Genomic DNA, 17974 nt, shown 5'->3' with positions numbered 1-17974 from the left:
CTATCACACAGAGGTGAAGCGAATTTGCTGTAATCGACAGGTCGTCCCTGGTACATTGAAAGATGTCAGTCCTGTGAATGTGTGAACATCGCTGTGAGCAGATATTCACAGAAACATCTTGACTGTGTTGGCACTTACCACCGTCCTTCGCAAACAGTACAACAATCTAGTTGTTTCCAAGAAATCAAACCTATATTGACATAATGCAGACAAGAAGCACAGTTTAAGGTCATTTTCCACATCTTGAAGTTGGCTATTTTGTCCTCCTCGTATACGTATCTGCTTGTTCATCCTGCTTTATTATAAAAGATACCTTCATTTTAGGCAGCCTTTTTCTTTATTTCCTGTAAATTGCCCTTGTAAACGTTGTCAGATGAGCAGTCTTTACCACACACACACAGGCTGTGTATTTTCTTCAGTAAGAAAACGCATTTCCCCCCCCGAGTGTGGCTGCTGTTTACAAACCTATGCTATTGATTATATAGCTCATTTCACACGCTCATCGCCGTAATTGAAAAATGAATCATTTTGTCGAGAGAAGGAGAGGAGCGTTGACGTGATTCCACGCCGCGGGACAAGTGTATGAGGGATCCTTCATTTGGAACGGCGATCTAAACAAAAGGGGGGAAAAAGTCAGAGAGAGAGAGAGAGAGGGAGGGAGATGCTGAGGGAGACACATGATGTGAGGTTATTCCCTTCAGCATCTTAAAAAAAAAGCAGTTTCAGTTGAAGGTTTTCTGTAATTTAATATCAGTTGTTATTCATAGTAAGGAAGACGGGACAAATGAGGGGGAGGAAGGGCAAGAATGTCACAAACTGCTTTGTATCTCTAATATATGAGCATCATCCTGGGTGGTGGGTCTTACTGAACTGACACAGAGGAGCGTCCTTGTGCATGTCATTGACAGATTGCTATCTCCTTGTACTTAAGAGAACTTTTCCTCCAATATGCTTGCCATGAAGCTTTTGCTTGTGTCCCCAAGGCTATACCTAGAGCCATTAGCTGCCTTTGAAACCACAGTAAGCAGCACTGCAGTGGCTATGCATTCAGTATGAGACTTTTTGTTTCATTCTCTGTCTGTAACTTATATTTCCTGGGTAAATCCAGTTGAAAGTTTCTATTACTCCTCCACTTCGTCTCTGCTTCTTTAAATAACACACATTGCAGCAAAAGAGGCGTTGTCAGAGGGTTTTGTGTGTGCGTGCCTGTGTGATAATTTCTTCGGTTTGAGCATTCTTTTGGAGTGCTGGAGTTTTAATAGAATCCGCCGGGTTATCAGTGGAGGCGCAGTGCCTTGCGCACCACTCATGTAATTGTCAAGTCAAATGCTTCCCCACAGCCACTGTTCTTTTCAACTTGAAATTGACTTTTCCATTTTGAAAGGCAGCGTCTCTAAGACGTCTCCCCCCGCCCATTGTCATTTTACTCTCTATTTGTCTGCTTCCCACAGTGAACTCATCTTTAAAGAAACATAATAAATGTTCCAAGGTCTTTTTTGTTTATGTGTCCCTGTCTCTAGCTTGTCTTTCTGTCCCTCTGGATTTTAGTGTGAGACTATTTTGTGTTTTATTTTAAAAGAAAAAAGAAGACGCAAGATTTTCTCAAATACGAGGTGCTTTTAACTACTCTTTCCATAAGTAAAAGATTGCCTCAGCGTAGGCTACCCAAGCAATTACATTTACAAGCATATAGGCATCAACGATTGGAAGGTGAAACTTGTTCTGATTGCTGTGCAAAGTCAATAAGTTGATTGTGAAACAGCTCCAGGGATAGGTTGTGGTTTGCTGTACTAAGCACATAATCTAATGGCTGATAGAGCATCAGAGGCGATTCACTCAGTCCTTTTTCCACTAAACCTGGTAACACCTCATGTATTTTCTTAGAGGCTACACTGTTATGTCCTTGAGGAATAGTGACCCTGTATAAGATTAAGATAAGGACATGATATATTATTCCAACTGTTTGAATATAATAGTTGGCTTATTGGCTAAATTTCCCTACACAACTGTGTTATAATTATTTAAAAAAGTAATAGATATGATCATTTTGAAAAAAGGTCATAATTTGTTTCACTCAAGTTAACTTAGTATACAGTCAACCTTCCTGCTAAAGAGAAACCAAAGTTGACCCATTAAATGTTTTAATGAGTGACACTTTATTCTGCTGCACACCAGGAACAAATACTGGAACAAGGCAGAGCTTTCAGAGAAACGTTGGGATTCATTTCAGCCCACATAGAATTTGGTAACAAAAGTGTGTGTGTGTGTGTGTGTGTGTGTGTGTGTGTGTGTGTGTGTGTGTGTGTGTGTGTGTGTGTGTGTGTGTGTGTGTGTGTGTGTGTGTGTGTGTGTGTGTGTGTGTGTGTGTGTGTGTGTGTGTGTGTGTGTGTGTGTGTGTGTGTGTGTGTGTGTGTGTGTGTGTGTGTGTGTGTGTGTGTGTGTGTGTGTGTGTGTGACAAATAACAATTATATTTTGATCATGATGTTCAGTCAAAATGCTGAGCTGACACAAAGAACACCCATCAGTGTTTATGAAGCTCCTTCTATTGCCTTCACTGCCACTTTAACACAATGAACTCACTGTATTGATAAGATATTACCCAGCATCCCCTCAGGCTGTGCATACACACCCTAACCCTGTGTGTGTATATATACAAACACACATACACATATTGTATTTACACAATATATATATATATATATATATATATATATATATATATATATATATATATATATATATATAAGGTTAAACATTAAGTCAGAATTTAGATGTTGGTAACACATTCGTGTTTCCATTGTACTTAAAAATGTTCTAATTGAATGTGAATTGTCCTGAGCCCTCCTCTCATGGTCACTGCCACTGGAATAACATTTGTCTATGACAGCTGTAGTTGTTGTGTTCTCTGTCCAGCGTAGTATTGATTTGTCCTCCTCATTAAGATACAGGTCACGGTGAGCAGCAGGACCCCATACAGTCCAGCTCTACTTCACACGCACTGAGAGTGCTGCTGTGAGCAGTTATGCCTCCCCACGCTCACCTGTAATGACAATAACCTCCGCAACCATAGCTGCACCAATTACATCGACACCCATTCTGGAGAATTGCCCTGAGACGCAGGGTTCAACCAGGGTTGGTAGCGTTTAGATTCTATTGATTTAGATTCCGTTTATAAATTCTGGTTCTTACTCTGCCTACCAAGGATTGTTGCCATTTTAAGTTATAACGATGTTTTCTTATGGAACGCTGTTACGAACCCACTAGGGATGAGGAAGGCAACACACACCAGATGGTTTTGGTAATAATTATAAAAGGGTTTAACGAATAACAACAAAAAAGGTGCACAACAAAATGAGAACTAGAGTAGCTTAAGCCAAACAAAGGAGCCAAAAGGGCGCAGGTATACTGCTAAATAACAGAAAGAGGACTCTAAAGGTGAGCCTAATCACACACCTGTAATCACTATCAATCACCACTAATCGAAGGAGGCTGTTGGGAAATGCAGCTAACAAAGGGAAAACTACACACACTACTCTAAACACATATATCAACACGCTAACACAAAACACTAAACACGGGTCACACAAGTTCTAATAAGTCTAACGTGTCCACGACACAGGATGAGTGAGGCGTCTGATCGCAGCAGAGCCTCCCGAGTGATAGGTGTCCCCAGGCTTTGTAGTCATCTCCGGAAGGTATGCGCTGGGGCTGCACGGGGATTGGAGTGCGTCAAGCCCGGCGTGCTCCAATCAGTGTCCTTGGAGGCGGACCAGGAGATGGCAGCCAATGACGTTGGGGCAACTACACAGCTCATTTACATACATATACAGCAAAACAGAATTTCCAGGACCGGAGAGGCGACAGCCGTCACAAACGCAAAACCCATTGAATTTCGGAATATATTAGGAAGCTAATAATAGTCATTTGTCATAAATTACAGGGCTGTTCTCGACTTAAGAATTGAATGACAGTTTCTTTAGTAAAAGTGTATTTAATTTTTTTTGCAAATGACAAAAAGAAATCCTAGTTCTTAAAGACCAAAACAATCAATTAGTCAATTAAGGGGTAGCCCATAATAATATATATATTTATATATACCTGTGTATATAGTAAAATAAAAAAATGTGAGCAATGTAACTATTCTCTTCCTTGTCATGCGCTCTGTATCTTCATATAAACTGGTATAGTATGGTAGTTCTGACCAATTGTCAACTTCCCAACCTCTAAATTAAGTTTAGTAGCTAGTATAAGAAGAATTATGTCCTGTAGCAAATCATTTTGGGCATCGAAACATGTTGTATATTGTTACATAGTGTGTTTAAAGTGTAGTTGGGGCTCCAGATGGTTGGTACCCCCTGCTGGGAGTGCTTGTCCTTCAGGCTTTTCCAACACTAGTCCCTCGCTGTCAAGCTGAGTGCCAGCCACCAAGTCTACCAGTAATTGAAACTTCACAGCAGTGTAGGGAGGGGTGTGTGTTGTCATTGTTGTTGTTGTTGTTGTTGTTGTTGTTGATGGGTTCCTGGGGTTCTGTTGTCTGGGGGGAACATTTTCAGTGTTAACACTCACATGTGTTCTGCCACTCAGGGGGAACGCAAAATAAGGAAAGGGAACAATGGCATAAACAAGTGGTCCATGTTCCTGTTGGAATACAGCAGTATATTTAAGTGTTCTGCTTATACTAATGCATGGTGTTTTCAGCTTTCCTTGATCTGCATTTGGGAGGAAAAAAAACCGACATAGGAACTTTTTGCAGTATTAACTTATAAGCATTTGAAGATCCACAGTTGTTGGAACATTGTATTAGTCATTCTTCATTTGACTAGTAATGCTGGTTATGCCTGTCTGTCCAGAGCAGGAGAAAAAGCTTCACTTACTGGCCAAAGATGTAAATCTGGTCATTCCACATTGAAAAGAGAAATGCACACTTACCACTGCGTTGTTTTGTCACCAATATTGCAACCTAGTAAAGGCAGACAGTATCTTCTCATGCTGTGGTTATTCAGAATCATTCCTGGATGATTGTGATTTAATAAGCAGGCGGTATGGTGTGGAAGAACTCTGATTGTTGGCTTTATGTGGTCAAGATGGCCTCATCAAGGAGTTACTGAGTAGACTCATTACACACAAATAAACCCTTAATTAGAGAACATCCATTAGAGTTTAATTTCTTTGAAAGACTAATTAGGGAATAGGTGATTCTTTGCAGTGGATACTTGCTGGAGTCAGAGCAGAAAAGACCAGTGAATGAATGATCTAAATGTATATATAATCTAGTCTTTATGGACTGACAAATGATGAGTTTTGACAGAGAGATATACTAGCTAGCACATGGCATATTACTCTCTTATTCACAGTCTACAGCCATCTGTCAGTAAACACATCTGTGTTTTAATGAAATCACACGCTCCCACCATCCCCTCTTTGGATTTTTGACGACTCTGCTTTCTGTGGAGCCGAACTGGCCCAGTGGCCAATCAATCACTGGCCACAGCATTTCACCGAGACACAGGCTAACCCCCTAGGCAGACTTTTCGATCAAACCCATAGTCATCAATCTTTCCGAGCTCGGCACACTGGCCCAGGTGGGGTCTACCTGGCGGCAATGGTTTTGTCTACTGTTGGTAAAAGGTTTAAACCCTCAGATCTTACATTTACATGTTAAGCCCTAACTCTGATTGAAAGACAAAAGGCAACAGTATAAAGCATAACAAATATGCAACTGAAACTAAAAAGCAGAGTGTTAAATAGTTTTTGGGTTTTCCGTTCATGTATTCTATTGGCTGTGGCTGATAAAAAATGTACCCAACCACCATGGCACATAGGTTTACATTAAATTGGGAATATAATAATAATTGGACTGGGATTAAGGTACCATGATATATTTCATATTTCTGCTGTATTGTACTAATTATCCAGTGTTTTAATTCTAAACTGTTGTACAGTACATAGATTTCAGAAATAGCGAACAAAAACAATGAATTCTCAAGTCAAGTGACCTGCCACAGCAAATAAGGAAAGCCACATTTCATAAATAAAACTTAAAATATAGTTGGTAAGATACAGGTGAAGAACCCAACCTTTCTGACAGGAAATGTGTAGCCATAATTCTTAAATGATACACGTAGTAAAAACATCCGAAAACATGAGTTGTCAGGTTTGGTCTGATTGAAACAACAAGCAGCTGTTAAACTACAACGCAATGTTAGATCACAGCAGGATAGGGTTTGGGAAAAGCCTGATGTCTCCACTAGTTGGCAGTGCAAGCAGGATTATTAGTCTGAGATCCGTTGTCCTTAAACAGGTTATCAAATTCATAAGTACGGTAGCTCATACAAAACACACAATACAAAAAGGATAGAAGCAGATCAACGACCCTTTGGGATGTAGCAGCTCCTCCCCCACCCATACCCCGGAAACAGATCATAATTGAAGATGTTATCGACCTGTTTACAAAAAATATCAATAGAATGAAACCCTAAGCAGCATTTATAAACATTAATACAGGAGTTTGTTTAATGTGAAGGTGAAAGGCTAAGCGCAGAATAAAACAGAATATCAAATGCGTTGTTTACCTATCAACCTTGTAGTTTATCATGCTTTTGTTACTCCCTCTGTTTCCATCATCAAATCTCTCTCTCTCACTCATACACTCACAGCAACACGCATATATTATACAAGTAGCTCATTTGATATTCCAGCGTTTTTCCACTACCTCTGCCTTCACAGCAACAATGTTTGTTGGCTCTCTGCAGTGCACACACTCCGTGTCCATCCTGTCAAAGCTCCTGGAGAAAATCAGTGCCTTCCCTTTCCTTAAACTGTGTTCCATTTGATGCTTGGCTGGCTTGAAAATGACTTTGGGTAAAGCTCAATATTTTTAATGCAGCAAGCCCCCCTCTGCTTGCCCTGGTACTCCTCTCCCCTCCACCCCTTCAAAAACTGCAGTCTCCAGCAAATGTCCTGCCTTGATTTTTATAAATCTTATGTTGCTGTTGCATTTTAGATATGGCCGACTGGACTCTGCTGATAATGGGCTGACAATTTAATTTCCCAGGTATTAAAGGAGACTTGCTGGGTTTTGAATTGGTGCCTGTTGGTGGTATTAAAAAAAAAATATAGAGGGAAATGAAAAAAATGTATTTTACTCTAAACGTATTGCTTTTTTCTCCACATCACAGAGTACAAAGAAGATTGGGGGGAGAAAAGGTCCTCACGTCTTTTACTTTTGAATGAGATAACAAGAGGTAGTGGTACACGGTGATTTACATATATTGTGGATATGCTCAGCTCACCAAGGACAAATTGCATCCTATCTTTGACTCCAGTTCTCTGTGCTGTTGCAAGCATAACCCCTGCCAGGCTTGATGTAACTGGATTTAAATTTGATTTGTATGACGTTGGAAATGATTTGTCAGGTGTTTTTTGCTCAGTGCATGTGTTACGGAAGAAGAAGGGTGATGTGGCATGAATCACAGACCACCTAATACCCTCATCTCAAGGTGGTCTTCCAGTTTGTAAATAATGTTTTTTGATACCTAGTATTATTTGGATGGAGATAATCAAAAGTCTGCAAACGTTGAAGAGAAAAAGAGCCATTGCACACTTGTGTATGTTGGAATTTGGGATGAAATAGGCAATTTCGGCTTTGAACGTTCTTGTAACCTTGTTTACCCTCTCATCAAAAATAATCTTACCACATAGAGAGCAGTCTTGTGGATAAACTCTTAAATGTGCTGCCTTTTACCAGTCTCATTTCATATTCCCCTCAGATGCTCCATAACTGTTTACAGCCCTTGAGAAGTCATGCAGTACCTCTATTTACTTGCTTTACTGTTTGAATGCAAAATCATAAACCTTCAATCAAGAGTGTAATATGATATACTCTGTGTGTTTATTTATCTCTTTACATGTGCCTGGATTTTGACTTACTATAGTAGACCTAATAGTAAAATAGAATATGGCCCTCCTGCTCTTCAGCATTATTAGACTTTTATTGACTGGCCCAGAGGGGGAGCTACGATTAGAGATCTGACAGTAATAGGGCAGAGGGGGAAATGCTTCAGTCACTCTAATATATCATATTAAGTTGGGACCTTACAAACTATAAACCCTTGTCAATGACAAGTTATAGCCACTGAAAGAGTAAACATGACAATCAGCTTTACAGTTTACTTCCTCTTTCGAAAAGGTAATGTTTGTAAAGAGTTCAAAACAGAGGCATGTTTTGTCCTTGATTTGTGTTGATCCTTGTCAATGAGTTCTAAGTTAATGAGCAGATGTTCTGTCTGCACTGATACCCTTTGGATATGTCCTACTGACTGTGTTCTGTACATACCAGTATCCACTTTTCTAGTCTTGGAGGCTGTCCACTCAACCGTCCTCTACAGGTTGGCGTCCTACTTCACCCCCCGCCCAGGGTGTGGTGCCCACTCACTGTGCCAGTATTAGGGTTAGACAGGAGGTCAGGCTCTAATTGGCAGGGCCCGTGGCTGGCACTCTGCGCCAGGCCCTTACCCTGTCCGCTAATTGGCACATCCAGCATCCAGCAGCGAGGGCCGGGATACAGCGGTGTTTCGATTGATGGATGGACACTGATGTCAGGAAAGCTTCTTTCTGACAAGAGCACTTTTACCGTCAATTTACCATCTCAGACTCAATGGGCGGTGGATGCATTTACGTATGTATCTATCCTCATTTGTTATCAACATTTCAGAAAGCTGACTAAAATAGTCTTATTGTTCGCTGTGCTCCTGTTCCACTTTATCTGTAGCAGTGAATGCATTTGGCTTCTGCACACATTAACGAATCACACTGGCTCATCTCACAACATTAATGATCATTTAATGGGTTTAATAGTGAGCCTTAACAAGTTCGAACTGATTTCAACACAATTTGATATTTTTTTAAGGTTTTAGGGTCAGAGCTGTTGGTGCTGTAGAGTTATGAGGGTGCTGCTAAGGTGTTAATCTGTTTGTTTTTTTCACCAATTTCAATGATTTGAACTGAGTCACAACCTCTTTGCAGCCTGCAATCTTTGAAATATTTCTTATCCACTGGTGCTAGTTATCCACTGGTGTTAGCCAAGACTAAATTGGCCAGATATATACATGTTAGATAAGCAAGCATCCTGAGTTAACTTGGTGAAAGCATTGTATGTGTGCGCTCCATGCAGTAGATATGTTGGATGTGTAATATGACAGGTATTTTCTTCTGAGCTTGTCCCCTTCTCTTTTCTTGGTCTTTCTCTGTGTTTTCCCTCTTGGCTCTGACAGGAGAGTGGTATTAATGAGGTTCTGTAGTAGCGAACATTCGGCTCAGCTAATGGTGCCTGAGGTGGAGATTTTGATTGAACGATGGAAAGAACTTCAACATATGGAGGGAGCGAAGACGAGAGGGGAGTTGAGAGGCAAGAAATCTGGATGAGATATAGAAGCAGCGAAAGAATGGAGAGTGGATAAAAGATAGGGGAATAAATAGAGAGTAGACACGAGAGAAAGAAATATTGATTCACATTCCAGTTTTCAAAACAAGTCTACAAAGTCCAATTAGGAAACAAACCAATCCAAAACAGCATTTCAAACTACGTAAAAAGAGTGGGTTTAAAGAATAGGAGGAGAAGAATATCGACAACATAGCACGGTATCTGCAAGTAGGGATTCTTTCTTAATCCGATATGACGTGTGGGTGGAGAGGATAATGAAGCTTACAAGTCATATATACAGTGGGGCAAAAAAGTATTTAGTCAGCCACCAATTGTGCAAGTTCTCCCACTTAAAAAGATGAGAGAGGCCTGTATTTTTCATCCTAGGTACACTTCAACTATGAGAGACAGAATGGGGGGAAAGAATCCAGGAAATCACATTGTAGGATTTTTAATGAATTAATTGGTAAATTCCTCGGTAAAATAAGTATTTGGTCACCTACAAACAAACAAGATTTCTGGCTCTCACAGACCTGTAACTTCTTCTTTAAGAGCCTCCTCTGTCCTCCACTTGTTAACTGTATTAATGGCACCTGTTTGAACTCGTTATCAGTATAAAAGACACCTGTCCACAACCTCAAACAGTCACACTCCAAACTCCACTATGGCCAAGACCAAAGAGCTGTCAAAGGACACCAGAAACAAAATTGTAGACCTGCACCAGGCTGGGAAGACTGAATCTGCAATAGGTAAGCAGCTTGTTGTGAAGAAATCAACTGTGGGAGCAATTATTAGAAAATGGAAGACATACAAGACCACTGATAATCTCCCTCGATCTGGGGCTCCACGCAAGATCTCACCCCGTGGGGTCAAAATTATCACAACAACGGTGAGCAAAAATCCCATAACCACACGGGGGGACCTAGTCAATGACCTGCAGAGAGCTGGGACCAAAGTAACAAAGGCTACCATCAGTAACACACTACGCCGCCAGGGACTCAAATCCTGCAGTGCCAGACGTGTCTCCCTGCTTAAGCCAGTACATGTCCAGGCCCGTCTGAAGTTTGCTAGAGAGCATTTAGATGATCCAGAAGAGGATTGGGAGAATGTCATATGGTCAGATGAAACCAAAATATAACTTTTTGGTAAAAACTCAACTAGACGTGTTTGGAGGAGAAAGAATGCTGAGTTGCATCCAAAGAACACCATACCTACTGTGAAACATGGGGGTGGAAACATCATGCTTTGGGACTGTTTTTCTGCAAAGGGACCAGGACGACTGATCCGTGTAAAGTAAAGAATGAATGGGGCCATGTATCGTGAGATTTTGAGTGACAATCTCCTTCCATCAGCAAGGGCATTGAAGATGAAACGTGGCTGGGTCTTTCAGCATGGCAATGATCCCAAACACACCGCCCGGGCAACGAAGGAGTGGCTTCGTAAGAAGCATTTCAAGGTCCTGGAGTGGCCTAGCCAGTCTCCAGATCTCAACCCCATAGAAAATCTTTGGAGGGAGTTGAAAGTCTGTGTTGCCCAGCGACAGCCCCAAAACATCACTGCTCTAGAGGAGATCTGCATGGAGGAATGGGCCAAAATACCAGCAACAGTGTGTGAAAACCTTGTGAAGACTTACAGAAAATGTTTGACCTCTGTCATTGCCAACAAAGGGTATATAACAAAGTATTGAGATTAACTTTTGTTATTGACCAAATACTTATTTTCCACCATAATTTACAAATAAATTATTTAAAAATCAGACAATGGGATTTTCTGGATTTTCTTTTTCTCATTTTGTCTCTCATAGTTGAGGTATACCTAGGATGAAAATTACAGGCCTCTCTCATCTTTTTAAGTGGGAGAACTTGCACAATTGGTGGCTGACTAAATACTTTTTTGCCCCACTGTATATATATATATATATATATATATATATATATATATATATATATATATATATATACATATAAGAATCTGTGATTTAAGATAAAATACATTGATCTTTTCTATGCATCCATTTAAAGGTGTCGTACGCTAACAGTAGTCAGTAGGGCGTTTATGAAGGGGAAAAGGCATATGTTTAGCTGAAGAGGTTAGTGAATTAGAGGTGACCTTGAATCTGCTGATATGGGCTTGATGGACAGAAATGGAAGCTGGACTGTAGCCCCCTCCTGGCTTCTTCGGGCCTGGGAAGACCACCTGCTGCTGGATTGAATGAATATGCATTGATACACAGTGTGAGCAGTGAAATATGTACAATATGCCCACAGCCATAATCACTCAAGGATTCAGTCACTTTCACATTCACCAGGGTGTTTTTTTAACTTACAGATGGATGGTAGGGAACCACATGCTGAAGGCACATGCACACAGATAGGTCAGGCGCATGCAGCTTGGGTTGTGCACAAGGTCCAATGTCAGCAACACATCCTCAGGCTCTCCCTTTTTCTCCCTGCACGTCTTCCCCTAATGTCTTTCCTTCTGTATTCCTCTCACCTTCTCTCTGCTTTAGGTTGTTCCATCCCTCTTTCTCTCATTCACTCCCTCGGGACATCTGTTGTCCAAAGACAATATGGCCCTCTCCACTCTCAGGTCATTCACTGTGTCCTCTGCCGTCAAGTAAAATAATTCTCTTCCATTGGTTTGGGTGTCTGAAAGATGCTTACCAGCATGCTTCACACTTGTTTTCGTCTGCCACCTTCTCCCTATATCCTATTACTGTGACTGCACGCTGTTAAACAAGCTCGTGGTGAGGAATTATAATTGAGTGGAGGTTGTATGTCCAGAAGATCGTGAAGAGGAAGCAGCGAAAACTACTAAGGTTGAAACAACTCTGTAAATCCATAGTTTTATTCCACTCATGGCAATTATTATAAAACAAAACATGTACTGTACACATTAAGATGTGTTGTTGTAGCCCATGATGGAAAGGGGCAGGGAGAAGAAAGTCTTATTTTACCCACCCCTTACCAAAAAATGTATGGTTTGTCAATCACAGCTGCTTACAACCAATACTTACAGTAACATGAAACCAAAACCAAACATAACAATCTATTATCAGCAAAACAGGTTATCTGACATCTTCATACTGCCTAATTATTCTCTCTTTATACATGTTCTTTAAGATGTCTCTAAAGAGGTCATACATAGATCTCTTTGAATCATCTAGTAAACAATTCCACAGTTTTACTCCAACTACAGAGATCAGTTTTAAAGTAGTCAATGCAAACTGATGCTTAAAGTTACATTTCCTTCTATGTTGCAAATTCTCTAGATTTAAAACAAATAATTGTTGTATATTATTTTCTGGTAGTAGTACATTTTTCAGAAATAGATTTTTTGGGTTTCTATAATCATGATTTGCTGGATTTGTTCAATAAACCACACCAACTCTCTTGAGGCAGAATAACTTTAACTGACTTAATAAAGAGGAACTAGCTACTGTTGCTGACATTTGACATTGACTTTATTACTACATTTTCAAACTATAATCTCAGGTTGGTCAGCAGTCATGCCCAGCTGTTAATGGGGGGCGCTCTACCTCCTATCATAAAACACTGATAGTGGGAGATCCTCGTCTTGTAATGAGGACTGGAGATTTAGATGGAAAGCTCCATCTCATATTGACCGCTCAATAGTCAGTTGTCAGTCGAGCTCTGTCTGATAATAAGGGCCAATCAGGAGACAGTCAAGGTAGCACTTGATAGGGGAGGAGGGTTGACGCAGAAGGGTTTCGGTCTCAATTTCAGCTACCCCCAACTACTAAACCCTTCAAATGTGTTGAAGGCACTTGAAAGCTCTTCTTATTGTTTCATTTCAAAATGTTCTGTTGTTGTTCTTGGCTGGGCCACACTGTTTTCTCCTTCTGCCTTCACCGTCCTACAGTATGCCATGGTCTGTCTTTCTTTCTAAAAGCACCAAATATCTTCTTCCTTTCATCCTCATCCCTTTTGTCCCCATGTTCCCATTGTTCTCTCTGCATGGCCCCTGTTCCCATCTTGGCTGAGACTTCCTCCATACATGCCCCCCATGTCTCAGTAATGAACCCACAGCTCTTCATTTCTCCTCCGTCTTCCCCAGTGTGTTGGACATGACAGATGACTGGGGACCTCCAGAGGTTTGCTCCCCAGGGCTCTAGATAAAGGCAGCTCTGACCACAAGATGATCAATCAATCAGTTTACACCGCAGGCGCCCGATCAGCCAATTAATCAATCTCTGAGCCAGCAGATGTTGTAGCTGTCCCTTAGCGAAGGAGCTGGTAGTGGATTGGTTGGGGTAGTGTCTCCAACAAAGGCTGAGGGGCTTAAAGTGTCAGAGAGCAGAAAGGAAAGTGATTTTTCATGTTTCTACCAGGATTTCAACCTTTTGTGGGCTCAATAGTCCCATTCGTTTTCACCAGACAATCTTTCCTTTTCTAGCCTCTCCCATGTTATTCTTTGCTTTTCACACCTGATAACTTTTTAAAGGAAGCATGATCCTTGTTTTCTTTGATAAGCTTATGATAACTTTAAAACGCACTCTTTATATCTTTCCCTAAAATACATACTTTTTTTTAAACATCCACACATTTGGGAGAAGTGCAAAAGAGATGTTAATGTGTGAGTGGGATGACACCGCTGTCTCAGCATCATTAGGGCCAGCTGGTTCAGATCGGGCCCTCTGTTGACCCCTGTTCACAGTCAATGAGCTTCAGACTCCACAAGGACACTTCATTTGAATGTGCCCTTAAACAGCCAGCAGTTAGGTAACACGTACAAACATTGGAACACCCACACTCCCCACCTACACCTCTTGGCCTTTGGTCCCTGTCCTGGCCCCACAGTCCCTGTCCTGGCCCCTCGGCCCCACAGTCCCTGTCCTGGCCCCTCGGCCCCTGTCCTTGGCAGGTCAGCCCTTTGACCCATCAGGTCGTTGCGTCATTACTCACTGTGCTAAGAGATTCCCCCGGGAGTGTCTGCAGCCTGTGGCTTCATGTCTTCATACTACCAGGATGCTTAAGTCATTAATTTGTCAAGATCAAGTGTAGTTACCAATGTTTCCAAATATATAAAAGGGTTTACATACCTGGATATGTGTATTTGTACAAGGTTGGCAAAACGGGAATCTATGCCGGTTAAATGACCTCTTTAGAAAGTGATTTTGTTTGTCTGTTTCATGCTAGAATCAGATGGAAACAAATGTAAGCTCATAATCATGAGTAACATGGACTGACAGGTAACTAAATCATTGTTTGGAAGATCTGCCACTTTGCTACACTGGCACATTGTATGCCAGCAGACACCTGGAAACAGCATCTGCACGCTGCTGTCTTTGCTGACAAACATTGTTTCAGAAGTTCTACTGCAGAAGCAAGTGTCACCGGTCACATCACATTACCAAGAGCACCAAACAGTCCAAATATAGACAAATTCTTAAAGCATATTGGTCAGAAGGTAATTGCTTCAGTCAGAGCATCTTAGCCACAGTCAGCTTGTTCTCAATGATTAATGATACCACTGCTCCTTTTGGTCTTATTGTAACCGTTTTCCAGTTGCGCTGAAATAAATCCTTGTAAATAGGTGCCCAGAATGTGCAATATTATGTTGTGACAGGGTGGCCATGCTGTCAAGTGTATTTCGCACCGTCTTTCAGTTCCAGTAGTGTGAGGTGCCAGTAACTGATTTGAAATCGGACAGCGTCTTGCAAGTCAAACTCCTGCACTTTTCTTTTGCTCCTTGCAATGAAAACCTCAAACTAAAGCCAAATCAACTGTACTCTTTTTGATCTCCGTTTTATTTATTTTCTTTGGTAGTCTGGTCTGGCCAAGAGTCAACAAAACAACATGAATTCATCCATATCAGATAAGAATTCAGTCACAGCTCAAATATTATTAAAAAAATGATTGTCATGACCAGAAGACAGTATTGCAGATATGTGTCCAATACAATGTTAATATTCATTGTATTGGACAAACCCAAACACAGCGGCGTAACTGAAAATAAGCATTTGAACTCTTTTTAGTAATAAAAATTGAAACGTTTCTTAGTGTTTGCCGGTTTCTTGTTCTTTAGTTTAGTTTATTTATTTTTTTCGAGCGTGTAAAACCAAAGAAAATACAAATGAAACAAAAGATGATACAGACATGATACAGTACTATACAAATGAATGCAATAACAAAACGAAATATTTAATTAATAATTTAATAATCTGTAGTATCATTGTCTGATATCAATAAACAACAAAGCTTTAGCTAATTACACGTCCGAAAAGGGGTTGGAAGAAGTCTACACTTAATTAATCCGACCCCTTCTCCCTTTTTTTTTTTTTTTTACATCTTAATATATGTTAACATTCAATATCAATGTATATTTAAACTTGAATAATTTATATAATCATTCATATAATATATACAGGCAAGTTAGGAGAATGGTCTCTATATATTTATATACATATGTACATACACAAATTCATACAAACACAAATTCATAAATAGAATACAAAACAAGAATATAAACAGTTATGGTTTAGCAGTTTCATCCCTGTACCTTGTGAGAATTGTGTCTTTATTCCTCTTTTTGAATAGTTTGATGTTTGGACATCCCTTTAGCTCCTCACTGAAATTGTTCCAGATCTTCACCCCACAAACAGAAACACAAGCATGTCTCTTTGTTGTGCGCACCCTAACATTAGTGAATATAAATGAACCACGTAAATAATAATTCCCTTGTCTTTCATTGAACAATATCTGAATATTCCCAGGTCATTGAATGTTTTTTGCCTTAAACATGATTTGTGCAATTTGGAATTCAACAAGATCTGACAGTTTTAATAATTTTAGCTCTAAGAATAATGGGTTTGTAGGATCCCTATAGCCGACATTTTTAATAAGTCTTATTGCTCTTTTTTGTAGAATAAATAGGGATTGTGTTGTAGTTTTATAACTACTGCCCCAAACCTCTGCACAGTAACTTAAATAAGGTAACACCAATGAACAGTAAAGAATGTAGAGGGAATTTTGATCAAGAATCTGTTTTGTCTTGTTTAATATTGCAATACTTCTTGAGACTTTGGAATGAATATGTTTTATGTGTGGTTTTATATGTGGTCTTCAGTGTTATCAAGCCCATAAACTGACCGCATTATATCTGACACGATTACTTCGCCCACGACCCTACCGCCTCCCGTGGAGACTAATAGCTAGCCCTGAACTTAAGTGTTATTGCAGCTTAGTAAAACACCATGATTCTAATTACCCAGCAAAGTGAATGGTCTCCGATGGAGTTTTACAGCTACTGCTACCAGGACTTGTGTTTTATTAAGGACTCTAAGGGTAATGCATACAGTAATACTGCCAGTAAGGTCTGTGTTAGGTGATATCATTTTACACTCCATCACATAGATTTGATCTGCCAGTGATTGCTTTTAAAGATAGAGTTGCAGTGGTTTTAGAGGCAGTTACAGGATGTGCCAAGATTTCTGTCAGGGAAGTGTGTCTTCTTAAGCAGTTCTGGGTGTGAACCTATGTTGTGAACGTGTGAGCTTTCTATATATTCTTTTATGGCTGCAAAATAGAAGTGTTTTCCGTCAAACCCCTCTTTTAAAATATTCTCCTATCTTCTTGATATGACAGTTCTCCCAACAACTGTCAAACATATCCAACTGTACTATCATCCATATTCCAGCCACACATTGACCCATTTCTCTCCCTACCTTTCATCTTCCCTACCGCATGAACTTCCCCTCCCTGCATCCATCTCTAACCTCCCACGCACCACCTACACCTCCGCCGTGCCAATTAACACCAGAGCACGGTCACATTGCTATGCCCTTTGACCCCCTCCCTGACTGTCGGGGAACACAGGACCCGAGGCCCGCTGCTTCAGTGTTAGTTTGTCACAGGGCCGTGTCGCGCAGGTCTGTGATAGATGGGCCTCGGTGAGCGGCTCTGACCCGCCGTGCTGCGACACTCACTCGGATGGTGTGAGGGAGCATTGATTATGATGCTACTCGTGACAGGGGAGAGTCAGAGCTGATGGTGGCAGGGCGAGACAAAAGAGCCCAAGGTTATTATGGATGAGGTGCTGTTAGTTAATGTGATCAGATATGATTTGTGCTCTATCGATCAGGGCATCTTGCAAGATTATTTCCATCTAGCATGATTCATAAGCATGTAGCTGGTGCACAGTGTAACAGTGAATCCCATCATTGTTACAATACAGAGGTCTTCATCATTGAGGTGTGAAAGGAAAAATGTAATATATAAATAGATTATTTTTCCCAGTAAGGGGGGAATTACTGTTCTTTATATCAACAACTGTGGCTTGACTAAATGTATGATGTTGGATTGGAATGAATCTAATTTTGTCATGAGAAGATACATTTGATGTTTCTCAAACTGGGGTCAGGACTCCCCAAATAAATACCCAAACTTTTATGTTCTACAACCTCACAGACGTTCTTATTTACTCTGGTCATAACTCCTACTGCTACTAGAGGGCTTTGACACATAAAACATAAACATTTTTCATTTTGGAGTACTTGCTGAAATGACTGATTCGGCCGTTTATCTTGTTAG

At 40.5% G+C, this 17974-nt stretch overlaps 1 protein-coding gene across 4 annotated transcripts in view; it reads left to right on the top strand.

The window, feature by feature from the left end:
- chchd3a (coiled-coil-helix-coiled-coil-helix domain containing 3a) overlaps positions 1-17974 on the top strand; it is a 70762-nt gene that overhangs the window by 21210 nt on the left and 31578 nt on the right. The window lies entirely within an intron of this gene.

Source organism: Notothenia rossii (genome assembly GCF_949606895.1).
Source record: "Notothenia rossii genome assembly, chromosome: 10".
NCBI lineage: Eukaryota > Metazoa > Chordata > Actinopteri > Perciformes > Nototheniidae > Notothenia > Notothenia rossii.
The sequence above is the reverse complement of the archived record's forward strand: the minus strand, read 5'-3'. Positions and strand labels throughout refer to the sequence as shown.